The sequence below is a fragment of the Strongylocentrotus purpuratus genome, unplaced genomic scaffold (assembly GCF_000002235.5).
Source record: "Strongylocentrotus purpuratus isolate Spur 01 unplaced genomic scaffold, Spur_5.0 spur5_scaffold_3, whole genome shotgun sequence".
NCBI lineage: Eukaryota > Metazoa > Echinodermata > Echinoidea > Camarodonta > Strongylocentrotidae > Strongylocentrotus > Strongylocentrotus purpuratus.
In genome coordinates this window covers 31,086,057-31,104,338 of record NW_022145609.1, presented here as the reverse complement: position 1 = coordinate 31,104,338, position 18,282 = coordinate 31,086,057, and positions in this window count along the sequence as shown.

Genomic DNA, 18,282 nt, shown 5'->3' with positions numbered 1-18,282 from the left:
CGTGTGGGAACGACCTTCAGCGACAACACGACGGCCAGGGACGAATGGCTGCGGCAGGGAACGGAGTCTAGCAACCAAAATCGGACATTGTCTGGGCGGCGAGTGACGATGTCTCGACGGAGCCCGGCAACAAGGAGCTGCCGACAAGGAACGGCGGCTGACGGTGAGTTGCGGCGAGGCACATTGCAGGCTGACCCTAGCTTCGTCCTCCATGCTGATGAAACAGCTTCGACAAAGAACAGGAGGACAATTTCATTGTATCTGAACTTTAAAATTGCATCGTGCCGGACAGTACATTGAAATCAAACTGACGTCATAAACATCGCACTAAAAGTTTAAGATCGTGGACCATCGTTGCAAAAAATCGTTACCAATCACAAACCCGTTGCAATGCCGTAGGTATTCTCAAACGACCCGCCATCAACAGTCACCCGTCACCCTCCGGCAAAAATTCGCAATCCATCGTCGCAGGAAGGTCGTTACAATTCCGTTACTTGCTGCAATGTGTCGTCAGGGTTCGAGATTTGACGTCACTTGCCGTTGTTTTGCCGTCAATGGTCGTTGACAACGACTACAAAAAAAATGTGACGACCTCAAAACGACTAGAGAAGAAATTGCACGGCATAGAAACGTGAAGGAAATTAGGGTTGGGGTCTCGTATAAAATTTGAACGGAATCACAACGAATTTAATTGCCACCACAAAATTGTCAACATGCTGAAAATTTGCCGACGGACGCGACTGATAATTTCGGCCGTCTGCGGTCGTTAGCGGATTCGTCAGCGACAATTGAAGGTAACACACGACGATAGGGGGGGGGGGGGAATTCAAAATTGCAATTCGCAGCATAACATATCTTGCGGTACCTCCCTATTCGTCATAGTGTGAGCCAGCCTTTTGAAAGCGCCCGTTCAAAAAAAATCACAAATATGGTTAATAACATATCACTAGAAACTGGTGAGCTAACAGATGGCTATCGTACAAGTTTTAGGTCAACTACATATCGGGTGATTTAAAAAAAAAATACATAGAAAACCACTTCCATAGCATCTAGGATATATGAGGGATTCGCCAGAAAATTAACGATGTTTGAATGACGTCACAATATGAACTAATTCTGCCAAAGCATAAAGAAAAAGAATGAATATAATTACAACACAATTATTTCTCAAATTATAATGAGTTTAGTGTATATAAAAGTGATGGCATTTTACACCATTCAAAAAGGGATATGAAACCGATTCTGATAAATAACTTATTTTGTTTCTAAATACACAAGAGCGGGGTTATGGAGGAATCAAAGAAACCACACTTTCAAATTTACCCCCCCCCCCCCGGAATGATAGCATTGACTGCATTTGATCCCTCTTGAAACGCCGAACATACCGCGGTGTATGCAGCTGAAAATACAACGGCGTCTTATTTTGTTTACAAGCGACGGATTCCTTTATTTTTGTATCGCTGCATTTTTCATCAAAATAATACCATGCTCGGGGTTTAGAGTGAGGCAATGGATTAAACAATGTATCCTGACAGTAGTGAAGTAACAGAAATAACTGAAGAGAAGATGAAAAACCAGGCACTGAAAATGTGTGAGATGCCATGGGACATAGTCTGCTTGTGAAAAATCATGTTCAACATGTGTCGTCACACGTCTCAGCAGCGATCGGAGAGCTCTTCAGGTGCTATGCCGGGGCTGTATGTAAAGATGAAGTTGAGTTCTGGTCATGCGATTGCATTGTGAAAGAAACGTTGTGGGAATCGATCAGAAAAGGTTGATCATCTAGCATATACGTATTGGTGTGTAATGCAAGGTTCTGAAGTCATCAAAATGGTAAGAAATTTGGCCTAGTCTTGGTAAAGTTGCAAGCACTGTACACAGAAAGAAAGATGTATGTGGGACAACACGAACATGTCCCGATTTTAATGCTGTTACATGCCATATTTAAAATTTTAATGCATTTGAAGAGCCATGCTTTTCAGGGAACATTTTAAATCTGATGTTCTTCCACACTTGCATAATAACAATGATAACACTCACAATTTTTTTTTACCTCTTCCCAGAAGTCAACCTTCTCTTTAAGTGTTTTGTAATTGATAATATTTCCAAGCATTGAATTTTGATAACCTTGTCCAATCAAAGTTTTACCTTTGCAATAATGACAATAAAATTAGCTTTTAAAATCAATGAACCTTCTCCTCAACTGATCTCATTCGATAAGTTCACTCTGTTTGAACACTGTAGTACATGTGCTAAGATTAGGGACTTTTAGATTCGCACGAAGACTATGACCCGAATTCACAAAGGAGGTTTGTCGACAAACCTCCTTTTGTCTTTTTACAAACCAAGATTTGTAAAAACGCGTCGAAACGCGTCGTATGACGCACATAAAACTCGGTTTGTCGACAAACCTCCTTTGTGAATTCGGGCCAATAGGTCTATGCTACGATCGACGTCCTTTTAATGCACTGCCTTGAATGGACGTCACACGTATCAATCCACGCAAATCTAAAAGTCCCTAATGTTTTGATCTTGTGCATCATGCGTGCAAATCATATATTTATGCAAATCATTGCCAGCTAGACATCATTCTCCTTGCAGCTTGCTTCGAGAACAGTTCGGTCGTGCTACAGAATTGTGGTTGCGTTATAGGATATTATCTGCCATATAAAGTCACGATGGATAGCTGCGTGGAAGCTTAATTTCCATCATTTAAACGCTCCAATATCTTCATAGAGTAAAGGTAAGATATCACAACTTACAAGGGATTTTTAGAACTCTTCAGCCACCTTCTAACTCAACACACTGCTGACCTCATGCATTTGCAAACCTAAGGTTTATCCTATAATAATACGTGCGCTGTTTCCCACAATAGGACTGAGGCCTTTTGCTCGAACATCAACCATTCTGCTTCTATTTTTTTTTCGCAAAGGGAGTGAGTAACTGAAAAATGTAAGATTTGTTAACCTTTAGTTTGGGCATTTTGCTACCGGAATATAACGATATTCAGGCAATTGACTCATTTCAAAGTATGATGATACTTCAGATTGTATGTCACTGAGCGGCGAAAAATTGGCGATAGCGGGATTAGCGGCTGACGAATTTTTGACGTCCTTATACTAAATCAGAGTCCAAATCTGAATAATTGATGAATACTTAGTGGCATGTTTAGTAGATATATTTTGAAGAATATCAGGCAAAAAACTGAAGCAAAGTTAAAGAAAAACTCAATTTGAGGAATAGTGGACAAATTGAAAGAACATTCGGCGACATTGCTAAATAGTAAATAATCTCCCCATCGATCTCTGTCCGTATTTACCCAACTCTTGACACTTTTAAACGCAGAGACAAGACCTTTACCTATTTAACAAAAAATAATTCCCCATTTTCGTACCAAATTTATAAGTACATGTCCTAACTTCTTGTAATTTGTTCATTTTCCAAATTACATAATTCGTGCAGTTTCTTATTAATGTTTGTATTTTCATGGGCATTATTGTGTTACTGTTGATACACTGTTAGTTAAGTAAGAGCGTTTAAATCGTCTAAATTAAGCACAATAGTCATTTCACGTATCTTGTTGATGTTTACTACATAATATTATTTAGATTAAATGTAATTAGAAACTGTATGTGTAGAAAAGCGCTGTATACATTTTAGACATTATTATTATTATTATTATTATTATTTTGCAAATTGTGGCAAATGTTATGATTCTCAATTATATGTTGTAATTGTGAAATTACTGTGACGCACAATTGTAAATGTAAATATATACAATTATCCTTTATGGACATGATAAATGAAATTAAATAAAATGAAATAATTACATTGTTTGTAAAAAGAAAAAAAAGCGAAGAATTGATTTTAAAAAGTCTGTGAATATCCCGAGAATAATATATTCGTGAGATCACACCCCTTCATTTGGGGCTACCCTATTGGGTCATAATTCTTGGCAAACTCTACTATTCAGTCTGCAGAGGCTACTCTCTTTGCACAATTTTTCTCGAAGGATAAAAATGTGTTAAACTACCTGTCATCCCCTTTCTTGTATTAACCTATTCACTGCTTTTGCCAACATTCGATACCCAGGCGACGATCCCACTTTACACATCTCACTGCCCCCCAAATAAAAGCTTTGAAATTACTTCCTATTGCTTCACATCATTATAATTATCATATTAAATAAGCATTGTGACTATTAACTTTGCTATTATCTACTAGCTTCAGTGCTAAGTAATTGAAAAGCTGATAACGGCATTTTTGGCCATCATTGCGCGACATCAAACATTTTTCAAAAATAAAAACAGAAGGTAATCAAAATTGAGTTTCGGAATTTTCATCTAACCCGGAAACATCCAGGACCGAAACGTAATTTAGTATTCTGATTAAAATGACTAGGTACTATTGTTGAAGGTTAATGAAAAAATGCGTAATTTTTGTATGAAATGTTACTTATTATATTCCTTGTACTGTACTAACCCTTTTTCATGCAAAAAATCCCGAAAAAAAATCTCAAACCACAAAGATATTTACAGTTTTCTTTGAATGTGTCACTGTGCGACAACCTCTCGCAGTGATTAATAGTAAATTCTCCCAACCATTTATGAATTTTCCCAACCGTTTTTCCGTGAAAATAAGACATCAGACAGGCTTTTGAAGAATACGTCAACACTTAAATATCTGGAATGGTAATTAAACCCAATTCAATGCTTAGCAAAGATTTAAATTCACCTAAAATGTAATTAAATTGTAATAATAAAGTTGACAGAAATTAAGGAAGCGTACAAATCAGTTTTTCCAAATGTTTATCATTAATAATGGTCCGTTTTCACTCAAACTTTCAGATTATCTTTATTTGTACATCTGGCATTGAAGTCACTACTTTAGCACCATTTCCTCTCATCTGAACAATGTTACAAAAACCCTTTAAATCACTTTTTTTATATCCTTAAAGGTATAGACCAGTTCTGTTCATGCGATTGCATTGTGAAAGAAACGTTGTGGAATTGATCAGAAAAGGTTGATCATCTAGCATATAGAGTATTGGTATGTACTGCAAGAAATTTGGCCCAGTCTTGGTAAAGTTACAAGCACTGTACACAGAAAGATGTATATGGGACTACAGGATATCTATCCAGTCCGGATAGATATAATAATTTACCCAATATATCGATTAGTAGGCGGTTTCTTAGCAAAATGTGTATCATCACGTATTGGTAAAAACATATTCTTTCACATGATTGGTAATAAGAGCTTCCATTTTATTGTTTTAGGGGGGGGGGGGGCGTTTCCAAAACTGGTCTATATCTTCAAAAGAAACTAGAGCTGAAAATGAGCGCTGTTGCACGCTTCCTCTTTTAAAAATATGCATGAATAGCAATAGACGTTCGCATGTTTTTCACAGTTCATTTTCACGAAAGAGGTCAAATGCAGTGAATACAAGATTGATCTTGATACATATCGAATAGAGAAAACGAATTCCAAATGCGATGTTCACAAAGGTGTTTTTGTACGAGCATCTGTATTGACATCTAGACTGTGATTGTCTCTATGTGCGTCATAAACACGAGTGAGATGTGCATTTGTGTGTTGGAGGAGATGTGGGTTGGCCCGTTTCATATAAGGAAAGGATTAAAAAAGATAAGAGGGTGAAATCTTCGGCGAAAGGGTGCGCGTGCGTATGTTTGTATATGTGTTTGCTGCATTGAAAACATTGTTATTCAAACGAAATGTATAAAGCCTAGGTGTAGGAAATAGACATATGAGGAAATACATGCTAAGAAATGCAGGGTAAAATACAATTTGATAAAATGAGCACAATCCAAATTTATCCTCAGAGTAACTCATTGAGTAAAAAGATGACCACTATATAAAAATATACACAAATATTCAATGAAATGAATCAACTCTTAAAGTCAAAGTAGGAAACCTGTTTTAAAACTTAAATATTTAGGTTAATACATATTGATATACAAATTATATGTTACGGAGATATGACGGAATTTTTCAATGTATAGTTTCTTTAATATCCAATGATTCGATTTTTGATATGTTTCAGATGAAAATCTTGAGCAAAGTAAGATGACGGTGACCGTGCTCATATTGAGTCAGTGTAATGGCAACGAGGGAACTGATGTTGATTTTAATAGATGTTGCTCTAATTGTTTATATTTCTCAAAATCCTACAGGGTAATATCTAAATCATGTCAAAAATCGAACCATTTGATTTTTAAAGTAACTATATGTGAAAGAATTCACACAAAATCTGCAGGTAACACGCTTCCAACGGGATGCGAGGTTCAAACTACCTCTAACAGAAGCGGCGAAGTTGCTGATGATCTGATTTCAAACTGTACAAAAACACTGTATAAACGGTCAAATCAGCAGCACAATGAAATTAGATCGACAACAATATCCACAATTAAAAAAAAAACATCATACGTACGGTAGCTGTGCTCCGTATTTAGTCATTATTTACGAATTCTACTGCAGAAGTTATACAAAGCGGAGAGATTTGGTGAAAGTACCACCTAAATCTGAGGGGACATAGTTCATTGCTTTCATAATAAAAGAGGTTATAGCCCTCTAAAACTGACACTTTGGTATGAGCGTTATGGTAATGTTATTTGCTAAGGGCTGTCTTCTACATAACGGTACGTGACATATAAGTATTGAGACGAAATAAAAGTATATATCGCGAATATATGCTATTTTCAAGCATATGACGTTTTTTTATAGGAAGTATGATGTTAGATAATGCAGTTCATCATATGTTAAGGATTTTCTCTCTTAAATCCCTGTGCTATGGTAATACTTTCCCTTGCAACCGATAAATAATGTTTTGTCAGAACCAAATTTAGCTATCGGCCAAATAATTCATAAAAGAAGACCTGATTTTAAGTGACAGATATGATTTGAATTATGAAACGTGTACATAGTTCATTGTGTGGTTCAGAACTTTCATCCTACCCCTCCCTCTTTTGAAATACTCACTCATTAAAATAAAGACATCTCTTGGGATAGGGGGTGCAATATGTTGTGTAGGGTTTGGTATTAAAATAAAGATCTACACTATCAGTTGAGTGATACCTAACATAATATCTGAATGCAGGTGATAGTCATGGTTTACTGTTTAAATAATGGAGATGATGGATGTTCTAGAACAAAATGTGTTCAAAACAATATTCATAAAGTACATTGCAATCGATTTTTACTTTCAAGAAATCTTCTCAATACATTAAAATGTAGTGGTTAAAATTGCATTGAAACACGTTGTTTAGTTAATTTTTTACTATTTCTTCCCTATGTGTAAAAATTAACTAAAATATTAGCCTCGCATAAGAAATTAGTTAACCAGCCATGCGTAAGCTAATACAAAATCTGGATTCAAACGGTAGACCGGTACCACTCTCTAAATACTAGATACTTATAGTCTGGAATAAGAACTTGCACTCGCATCTCCCCACCAATAGTCGTAAGATGCAGTGGGAGGGGGGGGGGGGGGTCCAGCTCCCCTGATCATTTGTTAACGTTTCGATATTATTATTTGGGCAAGATGAAATAAAACAATTACCACAACGAGGCGTACTGTCTTAACGTTCAAAACTTGGAATCACGTCATAATGGGGAAGAGGAGTATTGTCAATTTATTTGAATTTCTATAAGGGAATATACCTGCCAATGCCCTACCCTGATTGTGTCTCTCGGATTCCCCTTACTCTCCCTAAATGAATTTGAACCCGAAACTAAAATTTACAAATATCGCTTTCCCCAAGAAACCGATGTACATCATCAGTAAAACATGATTGAGTGCAGTACAGCGTCTCTATTAAAAGTTGTGATTGAAAGCACTCCAATCAATCGCAAAGCTACAAATAACTATCTCCTTGGTATACAGTGGCATTTTATATGTGCAGGGGGCACGTGCATTTGAAGAGAGCACAAACATGGGGCGCAAAACGTAAGAAGAGAGAGAGAGGGTGAGTGGAGAAATTAAAATGCATTAGAAATAGAACATTTTCTAAAGCTCGGTTGCGACTCGCACAATGATGTTCCACAGGATGTCGTATCCCCCTAATATAGATATAGTTCATGACGAAAAATAGGGTCTTTAAATCGTTCCAAATGTGACATCAAATTACAATTCTCATTTCTTTGCTCCCTCTTATAAGTTTCATTGCCCTCTTGTTAAATATAGTAACGTCAATATCTGAATGTTTATGTGGGATTCAAATGTTTATCTCCACATCTTTGGTTAGTTTTGTTCAACATTTAAGGAGGAATGAAGAGAAAACAATGTATCAATGATCAAAAAGCGAAACTCCCTCGCTTGTAGATAAATTTGGGCAGGAGAGGGGATGAGGGCGGGAGTCGCAGTTTCATTGATTGTTCTCGGCGCCATAATCCATATATACGTCACTGTTTATACAGATATGTAACTTGATTTCAAGCTTGAATTGGTTTGGACAAGGAGCGTCAGGCTCCTCATTTTGGGGGAAATTTAAGGTTCAGAATTTGTTTGCCGCTCTTATTTTTTTTCCTGATGGTTCTCGCACAATAATCCATTTATAAGTCACTGTTTATACTGATATATGTAACTTGATTTCAAGCTTGAATTGGTCTGGACAATGGGCAGTAGGCTCCTCAGTTTGGAAAAATCGCAACTTGTTATGATACGGGGATTAGAATTGCAAAGATAGATAACGGGGAGATACTGGACGATTTAGGTTCAGAATTTGTATCGCACTCCTATTTGTTCTCATTTGAAGAGAAAGACATTTCTGATACTTGATGATAACATTTATGCTGCTACCTGGTCTACAATGTCTCTTCTACTTTTTGTTGTATCTGGTCATACAACAGCTTGCCGTAGACAGTTGTAAAGGAGATCTCATTTGAAATTTCCCGATGATTTTCCTTTTTGCACTTTATACAATAAGCTTGAAATAAATAATCTTTGGTGCTTACAAGTATGTGGAGTTTGTAACTGATATTATCCCCTCTTGGTGATTCAGCTTCTCCCGGGCATCACTGATACTATGTATGCAATCGGTGCATAATCACATATAAGTCCTGAAATGCTTATCTGATCGAGGTCTGAATTACTTTAGAACTCCCGTTTTAGTGTATAGTCGTCCGGTTATGTATTAGATATTAAATATATTACACATTTAGAAATAAGTTCTTCGTTTCCGGTCACGGATTGATTCCACTAGCAATCCTAGCATGCATTTCACTAAAGAGGGAAGCCTCCAGCTTATCCGCATGTCGACTAAATGCCACATAATTGTAATCATAAAGGTTTACATTAACAAATCAGAAGGAATGCACAAAGAATAATGTTTTTTCATAAAATTTATATACGTGATAACACACACTTGGCTATATCGTAACCTTACTAAATAAGTCCAAAATAAATTTCATCTCTGCTTAGCCTCCTCGCAATAAACTCATTTGATATCTTTTAAAATACATTTTTGATGGATATCTTGCACCTTTGCCACTTTCTCCTTATTGGCCCCTGATTATCACAAAATCTTAAATTGTGTTTACTCTGTCCACCTTATGGATCCAAATCTCATGTTATTTTCACTAAAGACTTTAATTGATTTCTTGTCCCCCAAGAAATGAATGAATCAATCATGATATTAAAGTAAGATGAATCTTATGGAAATCAACTTTTGGCAAACGTTAGAGAAAGAGGGGAAGGGAGCCAGAAGGGTATGTTATAAGAAGACATGCTTCCTCTCAACCATTTAGGCATAACTGATTAAAGACTCATTGTTCCAAAATGTAGCGTACCTGGCACAATTTTCTCTTACTATTTTTTAACTAGGGGCGAGTACATTGGCATGTCACATGGGAAGGGGGCATGCAAGTTATGATCCCCGTTACAGTGTAAATCCTGTCTTTTACTTTAATCTCAGTTTCATATTATTTCAGAGATTTCCTGATAAGCGATTTCTTTTACATGAATGTAGATTTGATCTTGATTGGAGATTTGTTTATCTGGATTTAAGCCAGATAAATAAAGGGATGAGCTGGTAGAGATAGACCGTATCCTGTGTCAGGCCTTTTTGTAAATTATTTGTGATCTATTTTGTCAATTTAATGTGCATGTACATTTGTAATCAATGATACATGAAAGGAACTAGAAGTGAACATGAGCGATGTGTTTAAGTTGCCCCACTCTCTCAAATGTGTTTGAATAACAATAGACGTTTGCATGGTTTTTACAGTTCGTTCGTATGAACGAGGTCAAATGCAGTGAATAAAAGAGAAACTATGTAACTTCAAGGGTGATCGATCTTGATACATGACTCATAGAAAAAAAAAAACGAGTTTAAAATTCGACGATGCTCACAAAGGTGGTTTTGTATGAGCCAGGGGCAGATCCAGCCGACGGCAAGAGGCCAATTCGTGAGAAAATATTAAGCGGCAAATCAGCCATTCGGTGAAGTCCCTAAGTCTTTTGTCTTCTAAAACACTGAAATGTAAAACAAAGAACTAATACCAAAGACACTGGCTTTAATACATGGGACCAAAACAACAAGTGTTCAAAAGTTGTTTAAAGTACGAGCTGAGCAAGCAACCTTTGTAAGGACAAGATAGCGAAACCCTGAAGGTAATTTCGTCCTCGTGGCACGCAATTGAGTACCTACGACTGTCCGTATCTATCGTGTCAATCTAAAATCGCATTTGATATTTCTTAACTGTTAGTTTGTTCAAACTGGTCAACCATGCCTTGTGTATGTCATGATTTTATAATCATTTTAGTTCATGTTTGGAAATGAAATCATAAGATCGACCGTATTCAAAAACTTCGAATAAACTCAAAGCTTGGCAATAAACGTGAGCCTTTGCTTGGTCCTTAAAGATGAACCTTAGTTCTGGCATATATAGATAACTAAATTCTCACATAATCCAACGAACCTTACACTGAATGTTCAAGATTCCAAATAAATGACATGTGCCAAACAATTTTGGTAGAAAATGTATAGTGGCTGAGTAATGAGCATAGAAAGATAAGAAAATCCGAATATATAAGGTAGACCCGACGCCATGTGCTTAACACAGGTCACTGTGCACAAATTGGAGTTGTGGTTTTTATCGAGGATGATGCCCAGTGTGCGTTTGTTTTTATTTCAGAATATTTTTACTGCAAAATAAACAAACCAGAATAAATCGTAGCCATTTCTCTCAAAATACGATTCCCATACTGGAGCTCAGGATTAGCTTTAACTACCAAAACAAAGAAGTTTAAAACCCAGGCGCGGATCCAGGGGGGGGGCCGAGCGTGCCTTGGCCCCCCCCCCCCCCCGCAAAAAAAAAGAAGAAAAAAAGAGGAGAGAGAGAGAAGGAAAAAAAGGGAAAGAGGAGAGAAAGGGAAAAAAAAAGAAGAGGAAGAAGAAAAGAAAAGAGGGAAAAAGGAGATCGGGGGGGGGGGGAAGAAGGACTTGCCTCCCCCTCCCCCCAATAAAAAAATAAAAGAGAAGGAAGGAAAGGAAAAGAAAAAAGATAAAGAGTAGATAAAGGGAAGGACAAAATAGGAAGAAGAAAAGAAAAGAAGGGGGACATCAGTTGCAATTTTCCCGCCAACAAGTTGTGGATCGAGGGAGGGGGCAAAAAACCCTAGCCTCCCCCCCGTCCCCGCTAAAAAAAGAGAGAAGAAAGGAAAAGGAAAAGAGGAGAGCTAAAAGGGAACAAAAAGAGGAAGAAAAAAAGAAAAGGGAGAAAAGAAGCGGAGATCAGTTGCGGTTAATCCCGCCAACAATGTGTGGAGCGGGTTGGGGACCAAAATGACCGTGCCCCCCCCCCCCAGCAAACCTAAAAGAGAGATAAGGAAGGGAAGGGAAAGTGAAAGAGGAGAGAAAGGGAAAGGAAAAAAAAAAGAAAATGAAGAAAGGTAAGGGATATCAGTTGCAATTTTCCTGCCAACAAGGTGTAGATCGGAGGGGGGGGGGGGCACTGGCATACTGATAGGGGAGGGGGGGGGGTGGGTTGGAGAAATAGAATTCAAACGTGGTTTATTTATAATTCCATAACGGTGGTTAACAAATAATGCTGAAATGAGATAATTTTCCTCACTTCATGCGTTTGTTGGAAAATGACAAATTCCTAGATTTACAGCCAGGCCAGAAAATGCTTCTTGAGATGCCTACATGTATCAGGGCACGCGGAACGGCGGGGATCGGGATCCTCGAGCCCCTCCCCCACACTTTCTTTGAAAAAGTATATTAAAGAGAAATAGAAAGAAAGAGAGCGAGAAAGAAAAAATAGTAATAACTGCCAGTGTCACATTATAATGGGGTATCAAAATATGCTCATCTGACCATGATTAAAATTAATGCCTAAAATCCTAAGGGCTCTGCCCCCTGGATTCCACCTTGGGCCCTAAGGCTGGCCCTTAGATGCTCATATGACGGTCATTTAATGCCTAAAACCCCTGATTTCTGGAGGCTCTGGCCCTGGACCCCACGCCAAATAGTGTCCTGCTAGTGTCACAAATAATAAGGTATCAAAAATGCTCATCTGACCGTAATTAAACGCCTAAAACCCCTGAGCTTCTGGGGGCTTTGCCCCCTGGACCCAACCAAGAGCCCTTAGGCGGGCCCCTCGATACTCATCTGACCGTAATTGAGTGCCTAAAACCCTTGAGATTCCGGGGCTCCGCCCCCTGAACCCCAAGCCAATTAGTGACCTGCCATTGTAACAATTAGGTATCAAAATAATGCTCATCTGACCGTAATTAAATGCCTAAACTCCTCAACTTCCGGGGCTCTGCCCCCTGGACCCCGTCTAGGGCGCTAAGGCGGACCCCTGAATGCTTATCTGACCTTAAATTAAAACCTTATACCCCTGAGCTTCCGGGGCGGACAAGGTATCAACATATGTTCATCTGACAGCAGGCGCGTAGCCAGGGGGCGGTGGGGTGGTCCCCCAATAAACGCCGGCCAAAAAAAAGAGGAGTGTAAAGGAAGAGGACGTAGGAAGAAAAGGGAATAGACAAAGAACATATTTGAAATTCAGACAAGGATTAAGAGTCGAGAACGGTACAACGAATCGTCTTTTTTCTCTAATGAATTAATGAAACGTCAAAACTTCCGCGCTTTGCGCGGGTGGGGGAAACTAAATTATTTTCGAGAGCGGAACAACGAATCGTCTTCATTCTCTAAAAATTTAATGAAACGTCGAAGCGGAGGGAAAACTGAATTTAGACAAGGATTAAGAGTCGAGAACGGTACAACGAATCGTCTTCTTTCTTTAATGATTTAATGAAACGTAAAAGCTTCCGCGCTTCGCGTGGGAGGGGGAGGGGGAAACTGAATTTAGACAAGGATTAAAAGTCATAGCGGTACAACGAATCGTTTTATTTCGCTAATGATTTAATGAAACGTAAAAGCTGTATTCAGACGAGGATTATTCTCGAGAACGGTACAACGAAACGTCTTCTTTCTCTAATGACTTAATGAAACGTACTAGCTTCCGCGCTTCGCGCGGGAGGGAGGAGGGGAAAACTGAATTCAGATGAGGATTAAGAGTCGAGAACGGTACAACGAATCGTCTTCTTTCTCTAATAATTTAATAAAACGTAAAAGCTTCCGAGCTTTGCGCGGGAGAGGGGGATGAATTAAGACGAGGATTAAGAGTAAAAAACTGTACAACGAATCGTCTTCTTTTTCTAATGATTTAATAAAACGTAAAAGCTTCCGCGCTTCGCGCGGGAGGGGAAAAACTATATTCAGACGAGTAGGCACGTACGGAAGGGGGGGGGGGGGGAGAGTGGGTTAGGGGGTTGACCCTCCCCCCTTCGGTTTTTTATGTGTGTATTTTGTGTATTTTTTTTTTTAAATAAAAAAAAAAAAATTAAACAAAATATGCCAATGGCTGACCTAAAAAAGATGACCTCACCCCCCCCAAACGGAACAAAGTGTCAAATTTTCAAATTTTGAGACCAAAAAAAAAAATAGTGTCCTCTTCCCTCCCCCCGCCCCCCGCTTATTTAGCGGCTGGCTGAGTCGTTACGATTTTTTTTGGACCAAAAAAAAAAAAAAAAGTGGGCCCCCCCTAAGAAGTCCTGGATCCGCGCCTGAAAACCATGAGCGACATTTTAATATTACGGACTCTCGTGTGAACCTAATTGCCACATGGATTTTCTTTTATTGACTGCTGACAATAAAAACAATAATAATACACAACATTTATTAGGCGCTTAATACAGGTGTTTCTAAGCGCACCATTGTCTGATTAAAAATTACCAACCAAAACTTATAATAAAACACAAATTATAAATCTGTTCTTTATTCAGTAAATCATGCAAACATATTAATAACAATACAAATAAAAATGGAATCAAACATACATAAAGTCAGACATAAGGCCTAAAATAAAAACTTGTTGTATTGCCCTTTGCGACCGACCCCAAAATCTGAAAATCTATGGTCGGCATTTAAAAAAAATAAAAACAAATTTAAACCGTTTTTTAGATTTGTTTTGAATTACATGTATTTTGTTTGTTAAATGTTTTTTTTTTTTGGGGGGGGGGGGCCTTGGGGGCTACTGCCCCCAAACATTTTCCACGTCATAAAACAAGGAAACAAAGAAAAGAAAAGGGAAATTAGAAAGAAAGAGGGAAAAGACCCCAAAGAAAGAAGAAAATAGAGAGGAGAGCAAAATTATATTCCACATACAAATGTACTATAATTTGTTTTTCATTTACATCATTAAAAGAGACTGTCTTTTAAAGCGTCTAAATGGCTGATTTTTCTCAGTTATTTCAATCCTGTATATTTATCGTTTTAAGGCAGAATACATATTTGTCTAATCACGATTTTCCTACGAGAGGATTGGAGCTTTTTTCATACTCCTACCAGCCCCTTTTACCAAAGGCTTATCCAATAATTAACAATGAGGAAGGAAATGTATAATACTGCAAGCAGGGGCGTCCAGCCAGGAAATTGCAGTAAAAAGGAAGACACACAAAAAAAACAACAACACATGCATCATGTAGTGAATAATGAGTTAAGGCTAGAACATCTTCTTTCTCTGTTGCTACGCTCCCTCGCAGAATATAAATTACAATGTACATGTAGAAGATATGTAAAACTTCTAAATAACATAATCTGAGAGGTTTGTTTCCTAAAATTAGAAGGGGAAACATGTAAATGATTTAGTCCTGCTATAACCCTCATACGAGAGAAGAGAATTGGTAAATATAAAGCTCAGAAATTGTATTTGCCTGTGTGATCGAATATTCTCTTAATTGCAAAGTCTCAAATTACTACGACTTCGCGAAATAGAATATACGTATAATTTATCGAAAGGCGACGCTAAGAATGCAAAGCCGTCCCCTGCCGCAATACAACATAGTGGTAGTGGAGGAAGAGAAAGGGGAGGGGGTTGAGCCGTTGAGATGCTGAATGTGAAAAGACAGGTTACACAACCTAATTTTGTTTTTGTCTTATTAAGTGTTTAAACAACATTTTAGTATTTTAAGTTTTCACTGGATAACCCCTCGAATTATCTCCTGTAATGTTCACATTATTTATTATTTACGAGTCAGACAAAAAAGGAAACAAGTGGAATCCACCCTGATTTGGTTGGTTTTGATAAAAAAAAGATCATAAGAGAAAAAGATTGCAAAGTTTGAACAGAATCCGATGGAAAAGAAATATCACCAATTTGTTACTAATCATTAAGCCTTTAAACAAAAAGATGTATCTTTTTTTGTTTTTTCCCTCTTCGGGCTGATATTTCTCAGTTTTTGATGCCACAATATTTGTTTTCTCAAGAAAACAGTTTAGGCCTTATAAGGTACTCTTTCATTTGCTTACTGAACATCTCACGATCAAAAATTCATAACTTAACAAAGACTTTAATGCGGTGGTCATAACCCGCCGTACTTGCAAGTGCGTGCTGTCTACGTGCAAAAACGTGGGCAAAATTTGGGTACGCGTACGTGGTGAGTACCGCCTCCGTACGGATTTGGGAGCATGCAGACACACCGTAGCACTTTTAGTGCATGAGGAACTTTCGCTGAGTTCGGGCTGTGGTCGGGCTACCGATTCACCCCAGCATATTGCTCCGGTTGTCACATTTTTGCTCGCTGGATGATTGCCAGCACAAACGTAGCTAGTTCGACGTCATTACCAAACTAGAATGTTCCACTATGTTGCAGGGTGTATGCCATCGGGTGAACCGGGTGTGCGGAAATGGTGTATCGGGGAGGGGAAGTAAGAGTGTTCGTGTAGGAACATATGGAAACGTTGTATCATCCGCTCAATCTGACCTGTGTGCATAAAACAAGCATTTTTCCATGAAAAAGTGAAGTTTTCTAAAATGTGCGTTTCTTTCCAGCATTGGGGCGCCCGGAATTCACTCGGGTAACATTTCATAAATTATAATATAAAAAGACCATATGCAAATTTTCTGTACTTTTGTCGGAAAAAATACATTTATCCAGCACAATGTCGTGTCTTTTTGCGTTGGAGAAGAGCAAACAGCGAGTTTCAATCACACTTTGGCCGCTCTCGCAAGCTCTCACTCATTTCACTGTGGTCAAGCGACTTTGGGGCAAGCGGTTAATGAAAATACTTATCGTTAGCTTTCTCCTGGTATCAAACTTGTTTTGATTGATTGTATAATTTTGTCGGAATAAAGGAAACAAAAAGGCTCGACCATTAACTTATCAGCGTCTGAATTGACCTTTTGACCTTGAATTCCCTGATGCAAGCGCACTAATGACGTCATCTTCGCTAAATCGGTGTCTTTTTATCGTAAAATGCGACACTTTCACAATGTTTATACATCTTTTTTAATTATTAGTAAGATATAACATATTTTTTCTGATATCACTGAAGTTTTGGGTTTTATTTAATGAGTAATTTTAAAATAAGATCCATTTTACTGTTTTAATTTACTGGCTCGTACCATAAAAGTCGCAGGGTAGAAAGATGCATTTTCCAACCGCGCCAAATTTAATTTACGTTCCGACATTCTGTTAAATGGGTTCGTGTTGTTAATAATCCAATGCTTTCTGCTCCACCAAACGTCCACATGCGGAGTCGTTTATCAACTAAATTATTCAAATTTATGGATGCTTCCTAGCTTCCAAGGTGTTTCTGTTGTTGAAGCATTTCATTCACCTGCTATCATTCTTACTCCAATTGCCAGAACGCAAATTTTATTTTAGTTTTATAGTTTCATCGGAGTCGTTTATCAACTATATGTATTCAAATTTATGAATGCTTCCTCCCCAGGTGTTTGTGGTGTTTATGCATTTCATTCACCTGTTATTATTATTTGTACTCCTATTGTTAGAATACAAAATGCATTTTAGTTTTATAGTTTCATGTAGTGAGTAAGTCAATAAAAGAGTATGTTCTGCAACGTGTGTCCCTATTGTACAATTTAATGTGTCCCCTCATTTTGTAATAGTTAATTTACCCATTCACATAATGGAACTACCTGCCCGATGAAGCCAGTGGCCTGTGACCCCTGAGCACTCAACACCGTGTGGGAGTCAGTTTGTGGTGAACTTCTTTTATGAGACACATACAAGCAAACGTTTCCATATGATGAATATTTGCTGCTGTTTTTCTTATTATATGTATTTCCGTACATGCTGATGAGTTTATTTTACTTTTTTCAAAAGCATATCTTGACCTATATTATCAGGCTGGATTCAAACCCATTCTATCCTTTGCCCAACGCCTATGGAATAAACCCTGGATTATATTCGGCACTGCTTCAAAAACCTTCTGAAATCATACCTCTAGAATTTATCTTTTTATTTTATTGATTGACTAAGGAATAGCGCTTTGAATCCCCTGAAAAATGTGCTATATAAATTCCCGTACTAACATCATTGTATTTTTCATTTTACCTATTATTATTATTATTATTATTATTATTATTATTATTATTATTATTATTATTATTATTACTATTATTATTATTATATATATATATATATATATTACAAATATTTGTGTCGTATTACATCATCAGTTTAAAAAAAATTAAATCGCAGTGGCGTGAACGGAATAAAAATGGAGAAGTGTTTCGAAAAAACTCACTCAGTCGTCAAGCTTCTCCTCATTCTTTGGATGACATCCCTCATCCACAATGCAGTTGGGGGTAAGTAACATTGGAAACAAGTATTCCGGTTAAGAATATATCTGTTTATCAATGTTTATAGGCCCAAATTTTGGGGTAAATTAAGATGTTTATTTTACTGTCTACTAAGAATTCCAAGAACACATACATTAAACGTGTACT